Genomic DNA, 22,529 nt, shown 5'->3' on the forward strand with positions numbered 1-22,529 from the left:
TAGATAGATAGATAGATAGATAGATAGATAGATAGATAGATAGATAGGTAGGTAGATAGATAGGTAGATAGATAGATAGATAGATAGATAGATAGATAGATAGATAGATAGATAGATAGATAGATAATCGATATATATAGAGAGATAATAGATAGATACTCCTGTATTGTTACTTGTTTTCTCCTACATCCAATGTCCATCCCATTTGTCTTTCAAAGTGAGGATTGATCATCTTACCTTATCTTTTTCTTGTTTATCTTCTTTAGGTGTACAGATTTCAGTATATTTATCCTATCTTATAGGTCTAGTACCCACTTATAAGTGAATATATACAAAAACAGTACAGGAGCCTACCAGTGAGGGCCTCTGAAAGTCTCTACCTAGCAGTGTATCAAAGCAGATACTGAGACTCATAACCAAAGCTTCGGCAGAGTACAGGAAATCATATGAAAGAAGGGGGAGTTAGTATGATCTGGAGAGGATAGGAGCTCCACAAGGACCAAATTTATATCTGGGCACAGGGCTCTTTTGTGAGACTGTATGTCCATTCAAGGACCATGTATGGACATAACCTAGAACCCCTGCTCTGATGTAGCCCATGGTAGCTCAGTATCCAAGTGGGTTTCCATAGTAAGGGGAACAGGGACTTTTTCTGACATGAACACAATAGCTGGCTCTTTGAAAACCCCCCCCCCCCGAGGGAAGAGCAGCCCTGCTAGGCCACAGAAGGGGACTTTGCAGCCAGGCCTAATGATGCCTGATAAGCTAGGGTCAGATGAAAGGGGAGGAGGACCTTCCCTATCAGTGGACTTGGAAAGGAGTAGGGAGAAGATGAGAAAGGGAGGGGGAGCAGGACACAGCTACAAAGTTAATAAACTGTAACTAATATTAAAAAATAAAAATTCGATGATAGATAGATAGATAAATGGATAAATGGATAGATAAAAGATAAATAGATATATATAGAGATAAAACCTTTATTTCAATCCATGGCAATGCACCAATATTATTTTTCTAGTTTTTATTACTTTCTGTTAGTGATATAAGATGTCTCGTAGGACAATGGGTGAAGGACACATGAGAATTTTACTGTTTATATTTTTATCTAAAATTGCTTTAATATAAAACTCAGACACAAATGTTCTACAAGACTTAGGTAGAAGGTTTGCTGTATCTGCTCATTTGTGAATTGGTGTTTGGATTTATTTCTTTATTCATGTAATAAGTGATGTTTTTTCTCTATAAGAATACTTTCAAGGAGTGAATAGGACATTTCTATTTTTTTCCCTAGGGATTATTCAGAACACTGGAATTCTCAACCTTAAGTAAGACGCTAGACTCAGGTCATGGTAGTGGGAAGAAGACACAGGGGGTGATATGATCTTTCTATTGTAACTGTGCACTCAGGGAAATGCTAATCCAGTAGCAATGATACTAGACTCACGTGACAGGCCTTTTCTATGCACCCTGGCTCTAGTTAATTCTGCATCCCATGTTATAATGAACATGACAAAGAAAATATTCCTAAACTTTAGTTACATCTTCAATTGGCCTGATGCAGGTATAATCTTAATCTTAAGATTTAACAGAAAAGAGAAGAAATTCTTTGAGTCTTCAGAACTGTGCATAGTGGTGCTGGAGAGTTTGCTCAGTTGGACTACTGCTTGACACATAATCTTGAAGACCTATGTTATCTCTACTCGAAAATAACAAGTAGGGTAATGCTGACATACACCCATAGTCCCAGCACAGGAAAGAGGAGAGCAGTAAGATCCCTGGGGTTTACTGTCAGCTCCATTAGATGAATCAGTCACCGTCAGGTTCAATGAGAGCCCCTGTGTCAAAACATAACATGAAGCGCTATTGAGGATGGCATATAACATTGAACTCTGGCCTTACCCACATAAAAACGACTGCTTGAATGGAAATGTGAGCTCACATACACAAGCATGTCCACAGATATCCATTCACCTTGTACGTAACAGGCAAATGAACATTTGTGTTCAGAGCCCTTCTTGAATCTTCTACTAAATATTAGGTAAAGCAGTAGAGGAAACATACCATCTTTAACTTTCATTTTTTAGGTAACGTTAAAAACTGTGTATACTATGTCACACGCTTTGGAGGCATTGCTCTTGTTGCACATTCAACTCAAGTCCCTTGAACCTAGTGGTTCTTCCATTCACTTTTACCCATTGTTAGGGGATTTGGGTTGGTTTTAAGTTGAGAAGTGTCATGTGTGTAACTCTCTGGTTTAAGTTGTTGTGTCTATGGAGACGATTCAGAGAAGGCATGGCAGCCTCTTCAAACAGAACTTCAGACATTCATTCACTCCATGTCTGCTTAGCAAACAGATGACTCTCTCTGCTCTTGCGAGGCTGAGACAAACAAGCAAACTGTTCATTTACAAAGGACTCTTGATCCGCTGAAGTTTGGAAAAAGTGTAACCCAGGGTTACAGTTGGTCACCTGCTAGTTCTTTATCTGCATGGTGCTTGAGAATGTTTCAGTGGGAAAGAAGAGTTCAATAAATGGCTTATCCAGAAAACAAATAACAGAGTCTTTGCCAAGCAACACTCTCTTTTATGCCTGGGTAACCTGGATTTGCATTAGAATCCAGCCATAATTTAGCAGCATAATTTATAAAACTTTCAAAAAGCCTGACTGCTTTTATTATATTTTTTAAACATTGTTCTGGTCACCCAAGTATATTCTATTTTGACATTAGTGATTTAAAGGTTTCTACTTTTTCTTTAAAATTGTCAGTATGAAAATTTACAGTTGTCCCAAAGTTAATACCTTCAGTTAAGCACAGAGCATTTATACTGATTTCATTCTCGATGTGCATGTCTTTCACAGGGCATTAGGGCTCAACACATTTTGATTTTATGACTAGTACTTAGAAAGTTCATAAACCACAATTTACAGTTATGAGTTTGTTTTCTGAGATTTAAAGGGAAATATCAGTACCAGGAGTTACGATAGAGATTGCCAACCATTGGACAGGAAAAGTTTGGAGGCTGGAACATGAGACTTGATGACAAATAAGTGAAATATGACAACATAAGCCAGGTAGTTTATCAAGTGGAATAAAAACTTATGTGTGTCTGACTACAGGCAGTAAGTGTTTGACTTATCCAACTGTTCTTCATGTTCCCTGGTCTTCAACAGGCCCCAAACTTCCACATTGTCTATCTTCAGTCCTTTATGATTAATTCATAAACAGGCAGAGCTAGCAAGACAAAGGGACATGATGTGATGCTCTCCTTCACTATGCTTTTATGACTATGTTTTTCTGTGACAAATAATGAGCTTGGCAACATGTTTCCAATTTCTTAAGAGTAAAGAGTATTTAGGCCAGGTGTGGTGGTACATGCATGTAATCTCAGCACTTGAGGAGGCAGAGGCAGGCGGATCTCTGTGAGTTTAAGATTAGCCTTATCTACAAAGTGAGTCCAGGACAGCCAAGGCTACAAAGGGAACCCTGTCTTGAAAAACCAAAAAATAAAATAAAATAATAATAATAATAATAAATTAATAAATAAAAAATAGTGATTTTTGTGACTATTATATGTTATATTTTTTACTAATAGTTTGTTTTCCTGGAGTCTATCTCACTGAAATATGAATGCTGTCTGGCTACTTCTGCAGAGCAAAAGAAAGAAATTAGGATATAAAAATCAGTAATTAAAATCCAGTTCCCTTGATGTTAATTGATGCTCCATTACATCACATCACAAATTTATATTTGTACTGTTCTGGTGGGAGAAATCTCTGTTATTTCATACCAGTATGACTCTGAAAATTATATAAATTTCATTAAACAAAATTGTCCTTATCCCAAATAAGCTTAATAATTTATATTTTGTAGTTGTTACATATGATTCACTATATTAATTAGGAATCATCCAGACCTCCTACTTAGGTGCATTGTCGGTATGTAAATGGTAATAATATTAATACATAATAATAAGTTTCAATATAATATTCTTAAAATGTTTCATTGTTTTCCACTGTCTTAAAGAAGAGGGCAAATCTAGGTGAGTAACACTAGAAAATCAGTCTTAAGGATCAGGAATGTATCTAATTTGTTTTACAGCTCTCCAGACATGAACAACAAAATCAGGGCTTTTGGTCACTGGGTTCAATCCTACCCAAAAAAAAAAATAGAATTGTGTTTGAATACAGTTTCTTAAAAGTCTGAGACTGTATCTCCAACCAAGGACGATGTATGGACATAACCAAGAACCATGGGCTCTGCTGTAGCCCGTGGCAGCTCAGTATCCAAGGGGGTTTCCTAGTAAGGGGAACAGGGACTATTTCTGACATGAACTCAGTGGCTGGCTCTCTGACCTCCCACACACACAAGGGAGGAGTAGCTCTTATAGACCACAGAGGAGGACTTTGCAGCCAGTCCTGAAGATTCCTGATAAAACAGGGTCAGATGAAAGGGGAGGAGGTCTTCCCCAATCAGTGGACTTGGAAAGGGGCAGGGAGGAGATGAGGGAAGGAGGGAGGGATTGAGAGGGAATGAGGGAGCAGGCAACAGCTGGGATACAAAGTTAATAAGCTGTAACTAATATTAAATAAATAATAAAAAAGTCTGTAGTAGCAGAGAAACCATCTCTTTTTGAGACATATTTCTTAGTCTAATTCAGAATGGACATATGAAATGTTTGTCTTTAATAAATCCATCTTTTGATCGTTGTCTGCCAATAACAAATGAGTCACATATTCTTTTGTAAACAAGTACCCCTGCAGTACTTTACAGTCCTACATGAGCAGGAGTATATAACATCATAGTCCTGTTACTGTCTTGTACCATCCTGACTATTCTAAGTTATCAGAAATGTAGCTCATATTTCATAATTTCTAAGTGTTTTTCTATCATTTGAATACAAAGTGAGCTTTTCCAGCTATGTGTAATAAAATAAGTAGTCAGATAATTGCAGTGAAAAGTGAGAAAATGGAACTATTGCCTTTTTTATACAAATATTGCCTTTATATGATTTTAGTTTAAACTTGAACTAATGCCTAATAACTTGACTGAACATATGAAAACAAACTCACACTGAGCTGAAAGCAATTCAGCTATTTTTGTGCTTGGCTTCCTTGGTTTGGTCTTACAATACTTAGGTTCTGAGTTTAGACATGAAGCCTCCGTATGCACTTTAATATCATTTCTCTGATTTACATTCATCTAAACTTACACTTATTATTTTAGAAGTAATCAAACTCAAACATGATAGTTTTTGTTGCATTATAGAAACAGTTTACAATGAAAATTCATCACATTTTGTTTACTAGTAATCCTCCAGCCGTGAATAAGGAAAGTAGGTGGAACATTCACTGTTCTTACGCTGATACATACATACATACATATATATAATTATTAATTCTGTTATATAAATTTTGTTACTTCATTATAATTTTTTTAACTAAAGCACACAGAATAATGAACAAACGGTTATACCTGATTAATCATTGTTTCAATCTGAAAGGTTGAGTTAATTTATGGTCTATACTCAGAAGTCTATTAGAAATCATTGTCAATTCCAAAATTCAAGTATATAAACAGATAATAAATAATATTTTTGTTATAAGATTTTGCTCTTTGGTAGGCATATAATCTTAAAATCTCACTAAAATCTCATCCACTAAAGCTTGTTTTCTGTTCCATCTGAAATCCACAGTTTTTTTACTCACTTAAAAAACATTTTTAGTGACATTTTCTATGCTCATAAGAGTAGGAAGAAAAGGAAGAATTTCCTAAGAGGTTAACGAGCGTTATTTGCCATGACTTTGGGCTCTCAAATATAGTTAAATGTTATTTAATCTTTAATTTTTTTCATTTATTCCTTGTTAGACAAATCATGAGAAATCTGATATGTGTAATTGTATAATCAGGTAGGTACAACTTATAAAATATGTACAATATCTTTCAATTTGTGAACCACAATTGGTTAATAATGAGATAAAACATTGAGGTATTTGGGACTAGTTTTCATATTTCCTCTGTTTGTAAAGTTATACACATAACCAAGTACCAAGCATTTAAAGAAATGTGATAAGTGTGCAGTTGATTCTTGTATCTGTCTCCACTTCAATAAACTACCAGTCAGTTCAATGAAACAATATCTGAACATCACATAATAACTGAAACACACTTATTACAGACTCATATTCAGTGAACCCCACTTCACAGTGAATATCCGTAGATTAGAGCTGAGAAATAAGGTAAGACCTTACTATTCCAAGCATTGTTTCTTCTTTAAGGCTATATCACAACATCTTTCAAGAAAACAGAACTCTCAATTCTCAAACTTAAATTTAAATATCCCTCTTTATGTTAACTACTCATACCACAAAGCAACATTTACACTGATATTCTATAGCTCTGTGGGTAGGGAAGATATAAGGGAAAAGGAATGTTAGTGGGGATAATTACACTCACAGGACTGTTAAGACAGACAGAGCTTCATCCATGCTCACGGATGAAAGAAATCATGCCTGGTCTGCTATGAGGGCATCATGGGTGACGTCCTGTGGGAAAAGGCCCAGACTTTAAAATACAGTAAGCAGAATATAATAAAGCCCAAAGCTTCAAAGGCAGAAGTCAGGGGTTGTATATATTTTATTCTGTGCTAAATTTTTCGGTCTAGCTCGACATACACACACGTACACGCACATACATATACACACACATTTTGAAGTCTAAGTTTACAATAGATTACATTATGTAATATGTGTGCTCCATTCTGGAAAATGAAGAAACTATTCAGACATCAAAAAGTAGTAAAATTTAGTTTAAAAAAAACATTTAAAGAGCAAGGAGGGTTAACTATGCAGGATTTGAAGGAATGAAAGGGAAGCGGAAAATGTTGTAATTGTTTTAAAAACAAAATATGAAAGAAATAATTTTTAAAGGTAGAGTAAAAGAAGAGGATAAAAAATAAATCTCTGCTCTCAAAGGGGAAAGGTGTCCATTACTGAATGCTGTGCAAAGAGAAAAAATCCACATTGAAATTACCCAAAGGTGAAGGCATGCTAAGTATTAAATAAGAATGTCTTCAATCAAAGGTAATTTAAGAACATGCATGGTGGTGTGTGTTCTGTATAATTGTATTAGACACAATTAATATACAAGCAAGAACAAACCTAGCTCTAGAATAGGCTACCCAGCAGTGAGGGCATGCATAGCCCACGTACTCCTGGTCAGGTCTCACCTCTTCTTCATACATTCTCCGTAATGTACCTCTAGTTTAGGAGTACGAAGCATTGAAGATTTGGGGGGCTGAAGAGAAGGCTTGGTGGGTGAAATACATGCCCCAGAAGCACGAGCACAGGAGTTTGGATTCTCAGAGCCCACACAACAGCCAAAATGGCATGGCAGCCTAATTGTAATCCTGTCACTTGAGAGGTAGGTGATTCTCTAGGGCAAGCTGGTTAGTTCTAGAAGCCAGAAACGTAAGGGCTAGGTTCAGCAAATGTAGCAAGAAGCAAGTGAGGAAGACGCTAGGCTTCAATTTCCAGCTTACACATGCATGAGCGTCCATGTGCCTACACACATATGTACAAAAAGCACGATGAATATCTACCCACACGTACAAATACAAAACAAAAACGGTTAGAAGTATGTTCATACTGAGACCTCCCGTTACTTTACATATGCTCCAGTATCTCAAGTTTTCTGTTCATCACTGCAAACTGCATGGTCTCTTAATCAATTTCAGTGACCTTAAAAACAGACCAAGGCTTTACAGGAAGTGAAGCACTCAGCATACTCTCTTTAAGATACAGAATACAACTTGCAAATGAAAAATTAACATAATAGTATTGTTTTAGATGAGAACAATAAATTACCAGGTTAAAAAGAAACTCAAAATTGCATGGAAAGATGCTTTAGAATAACTATTTTTAACTTACTACTTGACAGTTTTAAACTCTTACTATCAAATTTAAAGTGCACATTTTGATTATTTCTTCCTAATGATAGGCATTGTGATTTCTTTATCTGTAGAGGACTAAAGCCAACTAGTCTTTCCTCTGGCAAGGGGTCTGGAGAGTTTTACTTTATTTATGGTAGTTCAGAATTTTTTTTCTTTTTTTGGCTTTATAATCCATTACTACTTATGTCATATGAATGCTCTGAATTAAGACTTGGGAAAACTTTACCCAGCACCTATATGTCATACATCTATTATCTATCAATATATAGCGTATATATACACATAACATATATTATAAACACACACACAAACACATATGCACACAAGTTTGCAAGCGTGGATGTGACTAAATTGAGATACACTCTGAGCTGGAGAAACTTAAAAGATTGTCTTAACCAGTCCACTCTGAACCAATAAATGTTATCATCCAATTACACATGAAAGCCGCTTCAGCCCTTGTTAATGTATTCTAGTGAATTCATATTTAATGTATCCCTAAATACCACATTTCTGTGGCCACTGCTCCAGCAGCATTAACAAAAGCAGAAGCTTAATGAAAAGGAAGTGAGAGTACCAATCAGGGACAGTTTTAACCAACTGAAACTCCTGTTTTCCATTTGTTTCACTCCTGTGCTTGCTACTTCCTGTATGTGATGGGCATTTTTTAAAGTCAACTCACCTGGGTTACAGATGCTCGGAAAGTAAGCCATGCATTGCTGGCTGTGTCTGTGAGGATAATGCCAGAGAAAGTTACCATGCGGTCAGTAAACTGACAGGAACAGATGGCTTCATCTGAGATCTTCCATCCAACAGGCCCTGAATGGAATAGAAAAGCAAAAGAGAGCCACTTGCTTCTCAACACAGTTGGCCCTTCTTGGGCCAGCAGAATCTTTCTTTTGCTAACTGTGGACATCAGATTCCTGGGGGTTAGGCCTTTGGAAGTGAATCTGTGTCAGCATTCTCAGGGAACAGTCAGGCTTTGCCTGTATCGCTCGTGTCACCCTCTTATCCTAGTCTTCTGACCTCCCGTTTCTCCAGCTCTCCAGTCTACAGATGAACATTGTAGGATTGTCCTGTCTCAGAGTATCTGAGACAATGTGATAAATCTCCTCTTTAATATTCATTTTATTGGCCCTGTATCTTCAGAAGGCTCCAACTGATAGATCACATAAGCTAGGCATCCCACTGTTACTTACCTGTATTAATCACTTTCTTCTCTTCCTATTTCCCTATTTTTTCTGTTTCCTTCACAAGCTGGAGGCCTCCTGTACATTTCAAATCCCAGAGATCATCTTATTTTTTCTTCTTTTTCACTGTTTTAACAAGCCTTTTCAACTTCTGTGTCTCTCAAATAGTTTCTTCAGTACAGCCATAAAGAACAATTTGGCAACAATCCTTTATCACCAAGTCTTGTGAAAACAGCTCTTTTCAAACATTTGTCCTCAACGCCATTCTTTGTACAACATCAAGGATAATTTGCTAGAAATACAATTCTGACAGTAGCATAATTCTCCCTAAATTACTCTGCAGTCACACTACCCTCAGACAATTCCTACCTGGTTCCTTTATTGTAACTCCAAACCCTCTGAGACTCATTCAGTCTTCCATCTACCCATGTTCAACTCAAAATTTATGTTCCAAACAACTACAACAAAGCCCCCAGTGCAGTCATAATCCTCTTCAGACACTGTCAACCTTAACTCAGTATTCACTGCTGTTTAAAATACTTGTTGCTCTTTTGCTTTAACTCCCCACACTTGTTTATTTATTAGTGGTATTGAGAATAGAGGCAAGGGTCTTACAGACATTAAGCCCTCTCCCTGAGCTGTATCAGTTGCTTAATTTGAGCCAGGGGAGTCATGATTTTCCCAGGCTGACCTTGAACTGTTTACAGAGCCAAAGCAGGCTTAGACTCCTAATCCTTTTCCTTAACACCCAGAGTGACTGCAAATACAACACATGCTATCATGCATGGCTTACTCTAGCTATTTTTAAACACTTGACTTAGGTGGCAGTTTAATTTGCAGATTTGACTGGTTCAGAAGTCTGGAGACATTCTCTATTCACTGGTCTTTATCATCTCTGTGTATTTTATTTTAAAATGCATCACATAATCCACCCCTTATACACATTTGTATGTAGCATCTGTGAGAACAAAGGTTCTGTCTCCTTTATCTTTGCATCTCCATTGTAGACTGTAGTGCTTGAAAAAGACAGGAGCTCAAAAAATCCAAATGAATAAACATCGAAATGTGATGCTCAAAGGTAGAGATGAAATTAGAGTGCTGAAGAAGTTCAGGGGAGGGATGAATGCATTGTGAACCGTGTCATGAAGTACGTGGCATTCAAAGTGGCTCTTGAAAGATACTTATCCTGATGTAAGGTGAAAGGATCATACAATCCTGGACAGAGATTTAATAGACCATGACTAAAGATCAAAGAGCTTCACTGCAAGAATGCATCCAAAATTAAACTAATGAAGAGGAGCCTGGTAGAATAAATGAGAGCAAAATATTCTTTAACTTCCGACATGGACGATAGCTCTCAGAAGATAATCAAGAAGACTTAATTAGTTAAGCAGAAAGGTTTCTCTGTCGTTTAAAAGGAGGCATGGATTTGTGTTCACAGAGCACACATAAAATACAACATACAGCATAGCTTTCTAGAGGAAAGGGCTTTTGGAAAAATGTGAACAAACATTGTAAATTTGGGTATTATTAGTCACATCTTTCTGCTGGTAGATTATTGCATAGGTTAAAAACATGTACAAACCCCTTAAAAATATGTACAAATCCCTTTAAAAAACATGTACAAACCCCTTAAAAAACATGTACAAACCCCTTAAAAACGAGCACTTGGGAGTTGGCGAGATGACAGTTCATGAACGCCTGACAATCTGAGCTCAAGCTCCGGTTCCACACAAAAGACAAAGAGACTCTATAAAGTTGCCCTCTGACTTTCATACATGTGCCTTGGAAACCCCCGTCCACACTGTATACACACTTTATAACAGATGAAATTTTAGAAAGGAGTGCAGGAACAGAGACATTAGGAATTGGAAAACGTTGATTAATCACACAGTTTTTGAGTCCTGCCTCTATTAATTACTGTGTAAGATAACATAAGGGACCATATCTCCTTTTAAACGACAAAGAAATTTTTCTGCTTAACTAATTAAGCTTTCTTGATTATCCTCAGAGACCTATCATCCATGTCAGAAGTTAAGAGCCTTTAGAAATTATAACCACCGATTAAAAAAGTGAATAAGTATTAAAAGAAAACATGAGAAAGCCAGGCACAGTGACCCACACCTGTAATCCCAGCACTCGGGGAGGAAAAGGCAGGAAGATCTCTGTGAGTTCAAGGCCAGCCTGGTCTACAATGTAGATCCAGGACAGCCAAGGCTACACAGAGACACCCTGTCTTGAAAAACAAACAGAAGAAGAACAACAACAAGAAGAAGAGGAAGACAAGAAAAACATGAAGATCTCTATTAAGTAAAATTTTTCCATTTATAAAAGTGAAATAATATCTCTAAGTGAAACTAAATATGAACATGAAGTAGAGAAAGAAAAACCTTTAAAGTAAAAATACTAACTTTAGCATAGGCCTACATATTCCATCATACAAGGTATATTCAGAACGCCAAAGATGCCAGGAGAAATATAAGGGTCTATGACAGGGAGGAAATAGACTTATATAGTGATGAGGCTATCATGAGAAATACCAAGAATAAGAAAATAGGAGAGTGTCTCACAGGTAACTTCAAGGTACTATGAACTTCTGAAAAGAAAAATTACATAAAACATTTGTCATCAGTATTAAAGATTATTAAGTTTGTACATGCACATGAGAAAATAGCTTATAGGCGATTGTTGAATAGCTAACTCTTCCATCTTTACCCATAGTTGGCCCTTCCATTTCCTTCCTTCAAACCCTCTTTCCCACTTTCCTTCGAATTTATGGCCTCATTTTTTTTACTAGTTTTTATTGCATCCATATATTTACATGAATATTCATATATATTATGCAAGCCCCTAAAGGGGGAAGCAACCAATAGTCCTGCCCAGCTCTGATGCCTGTGCACCACATCAGTGACCACCTTGATACCATTACCTGAAGGGTGTAATAGTATGACGCATACATTGGTGATAACCAACATCTCTAATCTGCTCAACAGGAAAGGACTATGTCTGATACTGGAAACCTAGCTAACTACTCAGCGCTATTGAAGTCCCAGCTAGTGGAGGAGAATCTGTAACTACAAGTTTACTAAAGCAACATAATCCTAACGCTAATCCATAAACATGTGTCCTTCTATTCACGGTTAATATAGTCTTCACCCTTCATCAAAGAAACTTCTCTCTGCAACCTTGATCTTTCTGACCTCATAGTCTCTGCTTTCAGCTACAAAGCTGCCTTGCCATTGCCTGATCACTCTCCTTTCAAATCCATCCAAAACTAAGATAAGCCAGGGTTAATTTTCAATAATGGTGTTTGAGATATGCAATTACAACGATCTCCCTGGTTTACATATCTTACCGGAAATGCTATTTAGATTTTAAAGCCAGAAACATTTTAAAATATGCTTTAAATGACAAATATAAAAGTCTAGAAAAAAACAACTGTACATACTACTATTTAGTATATTTCATTTATTCAAAAGGGAAACTGGAAGAGGAACAGGAATACATCAGGCTGTAGGTAAAGCACTAACTCCTCTCTTGAAAAGCTCAAATCTGATGCAAGCCCAGCATCCCCACCTGCCTTCTACATCACTCTCCTGTGCTTGTGACACCTGCTCCTCTGCACTCGGATGTATTAATCACTCAAGGACTGCTGACAGACAGTGGTGACACTGAGCCCATCTTACTCTCCTACAAGGCTGAGGGCAACAAGATGGAAGTGACTGCTGCTTATCCCTGCCGTCTCTCATCAACATCCTCTTCAGGATCCTATTATCTTAAACCTACCTTCAGCTTGGACACAAGAAACAAATGACCACTTGCAGCAGGGAAACTATTCATAAATTTTAATATAATACTTTAATTAATTCTTTCAGAACTTTGTATTAATGGATCATGTTTCCTCTTCCCTTTTTCTAGGTCCAGTCCTCCTCCCTTATTCCATATCCATTTTCCTTCTTTCTTATTATTTACATGTTAATTTTTAATTTTTTATTCATTTATTTTGTGTGTATGGATATTTTGTCTGCTTGTATGTCTCTTTACTAGACATGTGCCTGATGCATATGGAGACCAGAAGAGGGTGTCTCATCTTTTTAACATGGAGTTACAGATAGGTGTGAGCTGCATGCTGGGAGTTGGCCTGGGTTCCCTAGAAGAGCAGCAGTATTCTTATATTCAAAGCCATCTCTCCATTGCTCCAGCCCCACTACCTCCACTGTTTTTTTTTGTTTTTGTTTTTGTTTTTTTTAATGAAATTACCTTACAGCCATTATTCTGGTCCTCTGGCCCTTACAGTCTTTCCACCCCCTCTTTCTCAATGTTTTCCTGAGCCTTAGGTGTGAGATTTTGCTGTCCATGTGTTACCTGGAGGCAGGCACCACACAGTCAGCTATCCCTGGATTTTAACAAGTGTGGTTTTTTGTAATGATCTCTGCTGAAAAAAAAGCAGCTTTTTTTTTTTGATGAGGAGCGAGAGCGACCTATACATTCGAAGTCCAGTAGTGCATAAAACTTGCTATGCATTTTCAAGTAAGTTTATACATGTTTTATACATAAATTAACAAGTTATTATATGGAAAAGAAACATTCCAGACAATGTAACATACCTGCTGTCTCCTGAGAGGACAGTCCACTGGACCTTCTTGTAAACTTGCCACTGATTGCAGACTCCTTGTGGGACTTCAGAGGTGCTATCCTACCATGCTGTCAAAGCAGTTCATAAAATGTCGCTCTGGTAGATTCAAACTCGTGAAGTCTTATGTCTCATCATGTAGATGGTGACATTCACACTCAAGTTTCCTATTTCCATAGAAGCAGAACTGACGTGAATAACATAGAACAAAGATAAGTAATAAAAGTTTACGAAGTAAATGCAGGAGTGACTACACTGGCATAAAATATATGAGGACCATTGCTTTAACAGTTAATACCTTTAGAAATTGTAGTCAATGCTTTGGGAAAACACTTCTAACTGTATTTCCACTGAAATAAAATATTTTCTTAGTTATAGATTTCGAGTAATTGTGCACTAGCTTCGGTAGAACCTGCTTTCTGAGCCATCCACAGGAAGGTTAAAAATCATTTCTTAAAAAAAATCATTTCTTCCTAAATCTACAGCAATTATTACTTCTGATGGATAGTAATTTCTGTCTTGTCTTAAAGGCAATAAGTGATAGTTTATTCTAGAGCCATTTTGAGTGATTGTGGTCAGAAACATAGACTTATGTCGCCCCAAATTATATGTTCCAATGTGGAAGCAGTTTCACTATGGTTTTGTAGCATTATGGAACACAGAAAGTCAAAAATCAAGGAAATATTTACACTACATCAGTAGGTATATTAGAGAGTCAGATACACTAAGGTGGGGAAGGTTTCCTGTGGGCTCAAGATGCTATCAATGTCATCGTTAGCTTTTGGATTGGTAGAAGCCAGCTGCCTGCTAAGTCAATACATGCTAAAAGGTTGTCATCTGTTGTCACAAGATGTTATTTCTGACACAGAGGTGGGCAAGGAATGCCTGTTCCAGAGGGCCAGAACTTGGCACAAGATAAAATAATTAGCCTCTGGACCGACAACATTCCTGTCTCTCCACAGAACTGAAATTGCAATCAGTTAGTGAGTCTCTGTGAACACAGATTCCTTTCCATTTTATCTCACATTCCTAAGAGATATAAAATAATCCCCATAAAATACTGTTTAAATGTAGCTATAGTAACATTTATCATAGATTGTTTAGCACTTTGTCTTTAAAAACAATAGTTTGAAACATTTGTATTAATGTTGGGTTTTCCAGGGAAGAAAGATCTCCTATATCTGGTACATTAGATGAAAATAATAATAACATTAATAATGATTATGATGATAATAATAATGAGGAGATGCTGGTTGAATAATTTCTACTTCAATAGTACACTGGTTTCTTGTTTTAAGTTCCAGAGTTGCAAGAACTGACTTGTCCTAAAGGACTCATGACCATCTTTCTAATAATCACCTTTATCCTATTTGAAATGATTATTTTTGTGTTACAGTTTTTAAACCAAATAAACATGGAAATACTATAATCAAAGTTGCCAATAACAATAACTAAGGAAAAATTTATGAACTGTTGCAAATTTTTATTTTTTACATCCGTATGTGCAAACAGAATGAGCAAGAAAGGAGCAGGACGGGAAGGACCCTGCAGATCCAACTTCAAGGTGCTCAAGAGGGCTTTGTTCAAAACACAGCCTGTTGGGAAGTTTTTCCATGTGCTTGTTTGTTAATGCTGGAGATACTTCCTTAAAAAATTATTATTCCTAAAAAATTATAGACAAATGTTTTGCAGTACTTAGATAGGTACCCATCTGGCTGGGTCATGGTTTAAATTTTGGAAAATTGGGGTTAGTGTGTGATATCAACTTTAGCTAAAGAGGGTTCGTGTTTGTTTTAAGATATGAGACAAGGAAGGGGAAGAGTGGCTGTTTGCTTTCTGTTTTCTTCATTCTAAGCATCACTAAAACAACAGTCTTTCAAACACGGCCGATTGAACTCCATCCTCCAACGTCTCTTTCAACTGTTCTGCCTGTGGCCTGGATACTGGGACCTTTAAAAGTTTCTCTTATTGGCCTGCTCTTTGATCACCTCCCCCTGAGGGGAGAGCAGTCTTACCAGGCCACAGAAGATGACAATGCAGCCACTTCTGATGTGATCTGATAGACTAAGATCAGAAGGAAGGAGAGGAGGACCTCCCCTATCAGTGGATTTGGAGAGGGACATGGGTGAAGAAGTGGGAGGAAGGGTAGGATCGGGAGGGGAGGAGGGAGGGGCTTATGGGGGATACAAAGTGAATAAAGTATAAAAAAATAAAAAAAAATAAAAAAAAAGTTTCTGATGTGCAGGCAAATTTGAGAATTGCTGATCCAAATAGAAAGGAAGGATGCACAGATTGCCCAGCAGTTAAAAACCCTTTTTGGATAAATACACCAACTAAACCATCCTCCTTTACTACTCTTCGCTTGGGGTGGTGTGGGGAGCGGGGTGAGGAAAACAAGGATTCCACACCTTACTAAGACAACCTGTTCAAAGTCTGCTTTCCTTGGCTTAAATAGCCATTAAATAACCTGTTATCTTTGAAGAAATGCCTTATTGCAGGACACTAAACAATGAATAAGATTTGGTTTGTGTTTCAAACAGCACACAAACAGGTGGAATGCTTGCTGGGTCAGTTAGAGTTACAGGTTCCAAGTAAAGGAGACTGGTGGAGAAAAAAATGTGTTCCTGATAATTAACTCTGGTTAGAAAAAAAAAATCACAAAACTATGATGTTAAAAACAAACAAAAAAACAAACGAACAAACGGCAACAACAAAAGGCTCTATCATAGAGCGGCCAAGTGGCCATAAGCAGAATGGAGGCAGGTCTCCTGTAAGTACACCCCTTTTGCAGTCGGGAGTGTCCTGATACAGAAGTAGGCGTGAAACAACACACAGGAATTCGGTAGCTCTGTCCCCTGATGGATAAAATTCCAATCTGTGGCCAGGTTTCCTGATTCACCAGGAACTCAGGAATTGTTGCGCGTTTGTAAGGAGAGCCCTTGCCTGTCCTGGTGAATGGGTGAATGATTTTATTGCTCAGGAGCGAACAACTGCAGCAACTCCTTGGCCCCAGAGCATGCTGGACAGGGCTCAGTTAACTGGAAGGTGCTTAGGCGGGGGACTCAATGATGCCAGCAGCAGAAGGAGACCACTGGCCTTTCTTACACATCTACATACAAGCTAGACAGGGTGGTGCACACTTAATCCCAGCATTCAGGAATCAGAGGCAAGCAGATCTCCCAGAGTACCAGGCCAACCCGGTCTACATAGTGAGTTTCAGGCCTGTCAGGGCTACAGTTAAATCCTGTCTCAAAAGACAGAAAGAAAAAGAACCCCAGTTGGCTGATACTCACATCAGACCTTCAGTCCACTTCACTCTCTCTCTCTGGAGTATACCCACTCTGCCAAAACTGTCTCTTGGGTGAATTCTTTTCTTGGAGAAGAAAAAGAGACAAGGAGAAATTTTTGCTTGAGCACACATAGACCTCAGGCATCATGTTAGATTAGCACTGACAAAGCAGGGAGGACCATTTGACTGCAGAGTTGGAGCTGTCTATTATTATAAGACTGGGAAGCTGCTAGGTTAATGTTTTCAGCATTGGATTTGAGATTTGAAAAGGTCAGCTAAATGTTGGAGCTTTGTGCTGAGATTACCTGTAGAAGTGCCTCCTAGTTGAAATTGTAATTTTTCATTTATGTTTATGTGTGTGTCCGTGTTTTAATAAATAGTCATGCTGTCAAGCTACCTCCTAAATATTTCTGTTTACACCTATAGATCAATGTTCTCTCAACTTTGGTCAGAGAAGCTCCTGATATATAATGAATAGCAGTTAATGCAAATAATAGTGTTCAAAGTTCTGGATGAAGTTACTCTGAGTTCTCAGCCATTGATACGATGTATACATCAACTCTCTTCACTCTCAGAAAGCTCAGGGACCATCACAGAAAAAAAAAAGCCACAAAGTATCTAAGAACCAGAGGATGGGAGGAGTCCTGTGAGATACTCTCTTCTGGACATGACTTAGCTGTTACACACATGTGCTATGATCTCATAGCAGTTGAGGATAGCTGAATAAAATCTCCACAAGATCAATCCATTTAAAATTTCAGCCTGGACAGGGTAATAGTTTCTAAATTCTCACTGAATTGATGAATGTCTGTCAAGTAGAAGGCACAATTTTAGTCTATTCTTTTTGATATGGAAAATGAGCTTGCCAGCCTTTCTCAACAGCACCTCTAGTTGTTCTCCCTAATTTCCCATGCTTCCTGAGTCATATATTTAGGTCCTGAACATGTTTGAGTCTCTGGTGTCCTGTGTTTGACTGCTCTATTTTTCTCAGCTCACTGAGAAAACTCTTATAGCTATAGATTAGGAGGCAGTTTTTGTGTGCATAATAACAAATTCTCCTTCCTATTCTATTTGAATGTTTTCTTCCCTTTTTTTCTTTGACTTCTGGTCCTCTGGTTGAATGTTAGAAATTTTGCATATATGCTTAAATGAAAATTTCACAATTGTATTATAAAAAATATAATCATACTAAAGCCCATAAAATAAATGTTAAGAAAATTGCCTTATGTTGAAAATTATTACCACAACATGAGTTAACCTTTTCAATGCTTGTAACAATCACTTAGATTTAAAATACATAAACACTTGTTCATCCTCACTCAAACTATGTCGGAGAATGGAAAGCAACACAATGTACCTCACTGATTTTCTTAGGGCCTATATCTGGGTGGCAGAAGCTACCCTAACCAACAACAGAAACAAGAACACTGCCTAGATCATAAAATGATAGAACGCCCCATCCATCGCTGATGGAAATGCAGAGGGAAGAGCCATTGAGGAAAGTAATTTTTTGCTGAAAAGTTCAGCATGTCCTTACCACAAGATTGAAACAAGAATGATCCTTAGAATTTAAGTGACAGACATTAAGTTACAGCTACACTGCAGGTAAATGTTTATAGCATTGTGTTCGGGATTGCTAAAATGCAGATGTAACCAAGATGGCCTCTAGTAAGAGAATGGATTGATAAGGACAAATCCAGAGGAATATTATTCAACCATAAAACTGTTTCTTACTAACTACTAAAAATAATGACATAAAGCATGTTCTAAACTTTTTCACAGGTGCAGACATTAAAAAGTTTTATTTAACATATACTTCCTAAACATGTGCATTAAAAACTATTGGACACAAATTATTTTTTTTCTATTTAAGACTATCATTTCCCTATGAAAAGTTTCTCAGTTTTAGAGTGTTTGCCCTTAGGTATTCAGTGTTCTTTCAAATATTTTCTGAAATAATTAATATCAAGGGATCTCAGAGCTGGCTCCAAATCACTCGTTCTTTGCATAGTAGATCTGAGAGGTCCACATACTGATCCAGAGCCTTGGGAAATGGCTCAGAGAAACCAGAGCTTTATTTTTCTGTCAGTTCTCAGTCAGTTGGGGTTCTGAAAATGTCACATATCAGTGGGCATTTCTTTCCCCTCAACCAGGAGGTGCTGAGAGACAAAATCAGTTTTAAAAAAATCCATAGCCAAAGGAATAGGTTTTTCAGCAAACAAGTAATATTTACAAAAAATTTTTAAAGAAAACTATTTTTTTATTAATTACACTTTATTCACTTTGTATCCCCTCATAAGCCCCTCCCTCTTCCCCTCCTGTTCCCACCCTCCCTCCCCTTTCTGCATGCATGCCCCTCCCCAAGTCCACTGATAGGGGAGGTTCTCCTCTCCTTCCTTCTGATCCTAGACTATCAGATCTCATCAGGAGTGGCTGCATTGTCATCTTCTGTGGCCTGGTAAGGCTGCTCCCCCCTCAGGGGATGGTGATCAAAGAGCAGGCCAATCAGATTATGTCAGAGGCAGTCCCTCCTCCCATTACTATGGAACCCACTTGGACACTAAACTGCCATGGGCTACATCTGTGCAGGGGTTCTAGGTCATCTTCATGCATGGTACTTGGTTGGAGTATGAGTCTCTGGGAAGACCCCTGTGTTCAAATTTCTGGTTCTGTTGCTCTCCTTGTGGAGTTCCTGTCCTCTCCAGATCTTACTATTTCCCACTAATCAAGAGAGAGGACCCTGACTAAAATGCCCAATCCCCATCCCGAAAGGCAAAGAGGATGGACATCAGAAGAAGAAGAAAACAAGAAACAAGCTAGAAACCTGCCACGGAGGGCCTCTGAAAGGCTCTGCCCTGCAGACTATCAAAGCGGATGCTGAGACTTATGGTCAACTGTTGGGCAGTGTGCGTGGAATCTTATGTAAGTAGAAAACAATTTTTTAAAAAAGGAGGAAAACACAGATTCTATATTGAACACGAGGAGATTCTATTTTGTTCTTGGCAAATTGACAAGGATGTAAGACTGTTTATCTGTCATTTAGTGATTGTGCTGTTGCCTGAGGGGAGTAGCTTTGGTGCCAAGCAACAGGTTAGCATGGAGGAAAGGCTACAGAGACATTTGCATCAATTCTCCCTCTACCAAATGCACATGTACACAGAAGGCACATCAGAGAGGCAGGATGCTGAATGCATATGACAATGCAGGGTTCTAGAGGCAGACCGCATGGGTTCTCGCCCCAGCTCCAATGTCTTTGGTTATGCAAATTCAGCTAGGCCATTTCACTCTACCCCTAAACCTACATCAACGCTGATCATGAGTTTATATGACTGATAAGCAAACACATGTAAAGTGCTTAAATATCATGCAGTGTATGTATTAGTTTGCCTAAGTTTTCACTGTTATTAGTTGGTATGCTGGCTAGAGTTATGTCAAGTTAACGTAAGCTAAAGTCACCTGAGAGGACTCTCTAAAAAGAAAATCATTCCATAAAATGAGGCTATAGGTAAGCCTTTTGGGCATTTTCTTAATGGGGAGGGCCCAGCTCATTGTGGGCAGTGCCATTCTTGGGCTGGTAGTCTTGGGTTATATGAGAAAATAGGCTGAGCAAGCTATGATGAATAAGCCAGTAAGTCACCTTGCTCCATGGGTCTGTATCAGCTCCTGCCTCCAGATTCCTGCCCTGATGTAGCTCTATCCTGACTTTTTCAATGTTGAGCAGTGATTTGAAAGTATAAGCCAAATAAACCTATTCCTTCAGAATTTGCTTTGGCCATACTGTTTCATCACAGCAATAGTAACCCTAACTAGAACAGTTGGAATAGTAATTATTAATTATCAAAATCTCTGTGTGACAGGAACTAAAGTAAAATTTATAAGTGTAACTTTAATCTTGACTCTTTGAATATTAACTCACTGGTGATTCTGTAGACTAAGTAATTATGGTATGAAATAAAAAGAAAAAGTATCACTTTATCTGTGTGGATAGTTTTATGTAAAAATTCTGATCTTCATACTGGGATTACGTGAGGCCCTGATTTATGCAAATCTATCGATTATTTTTTATTTGTTTGTTCAGCAAGTGATCACCGATTGTTTACAACCTAATTCATACCAGTGAAATGTAAATGTCTATGTTTTCTGACAGTCTTAGGAGACCCCTGTGGAAAGATCATTCAACTCCCAATATGGCAGCCACAGGTTGAGGACCTCTGTTCTAGAGAAAGCTGGTCGGTAGCTGTGTTACAGACTGATGATGCGAAGATGAACCAAGTAGCTTATCTGCCCCAAAAGGAAGGCCAAATGCTGGTGACTATGTAGCATGTTAGACTGATTACGGCAAGGGCTGCCTAGGAGATCTTCATAGGAAGAATAATATCTGAGCTGGATTTTGCTTATGTGAAGGGTTTTGCAAATACCAATATGGGCGAAAGTCCTTTATGTTAGGACAGTATGTGTAAGTGCATTTGACAGGCAAATAAATACACCACACTCAAACGGCAAAGACACCAGCTGAGCTGCTAGAGGCCAGACTTTACCGAAAGACCAGTAGAGGACAGAAACGTTGGGATGACAAGTGGAGCCCTCAAGGTTAGGGGTTTGTACCAAGGAGAACAGACTGGGCTCTGCAGAGAGAATAGATTGGAGTTCATCAGGTCTGAAGCACCTCCACTTCGTAGACCTATTGTCTCACAGTTTTCAAGGGTCAAAAAAATACAGTGTTTTTTCATCAGGCCCTTGAAACTCTGAAATTGCTGGATTTGTTTTCATATGAGGCTCCATGTAGGAAGTATCTATTTCCTACCTTCATAATGATGTTGGTAAGGTTAGTCCTTATGACATGTTACTATATGGCTTCTTTAGGTGGGAACTACTCTCTTCATGAGGCCTGATTGCTCTCAGGCTTTGGCCAGGTGTCCTGCTAGCTGGACCAAACACTTCAGAATGCATTACTTCATCAAGAACAGCTCTGGAATTTCTCTAATGTCTCGGATTCCTTTTACCAGAGTCTTGAATCCCGTACAATGGCTTTCTTTTGTCAGGCCCATCAAGAATCATAATAAATTAATTTTGAATTTTAAGTGTACCTGAAAAGTTTTCTCATGATTATGGATGACCACTCCATCATATTTGTAGGTTTGGTTCACATCAACAGGAGGAAGTATGCAAGCTTGTAATCAGGATACTCAACAATCAACTCAGAATTCTGCACGCAATATGGATTTTGTATTTCATGGGCTAATGGAAAAACTTTAACCTACATTATATATTCTCCCCAGAATTCATTTAATCTGTTCTAAAATACTCACTTTACTTTAAAGATGTGTTTTTACTTAGTTTGTATCAATGTTTGACCTGCATGTATGTATATGGTTAGTATCCCCAAAGACCAGAACAGTGCATGCAGTCCCTGAGAACTGGAGATACATAGAGGGGCCTGGGCTACCATGTGCATGCTAATAACTAAACCCA

Source organism: Psammomys obesus, unplaced genomic scaffold, assembly GCF_907164565.1.
Source record: "Psammomys obesus unplaced genomic scaffold, mPsaObe1.curated_primary_1811, whole genome shotgun sequence".
Taxonomy (NCBI): domain Eukaryota; kingdom Metazoa; phylum Chordata; class Mammalia; order Rodentia; family Muridae; genus Psammomys; species Psammomys obesus.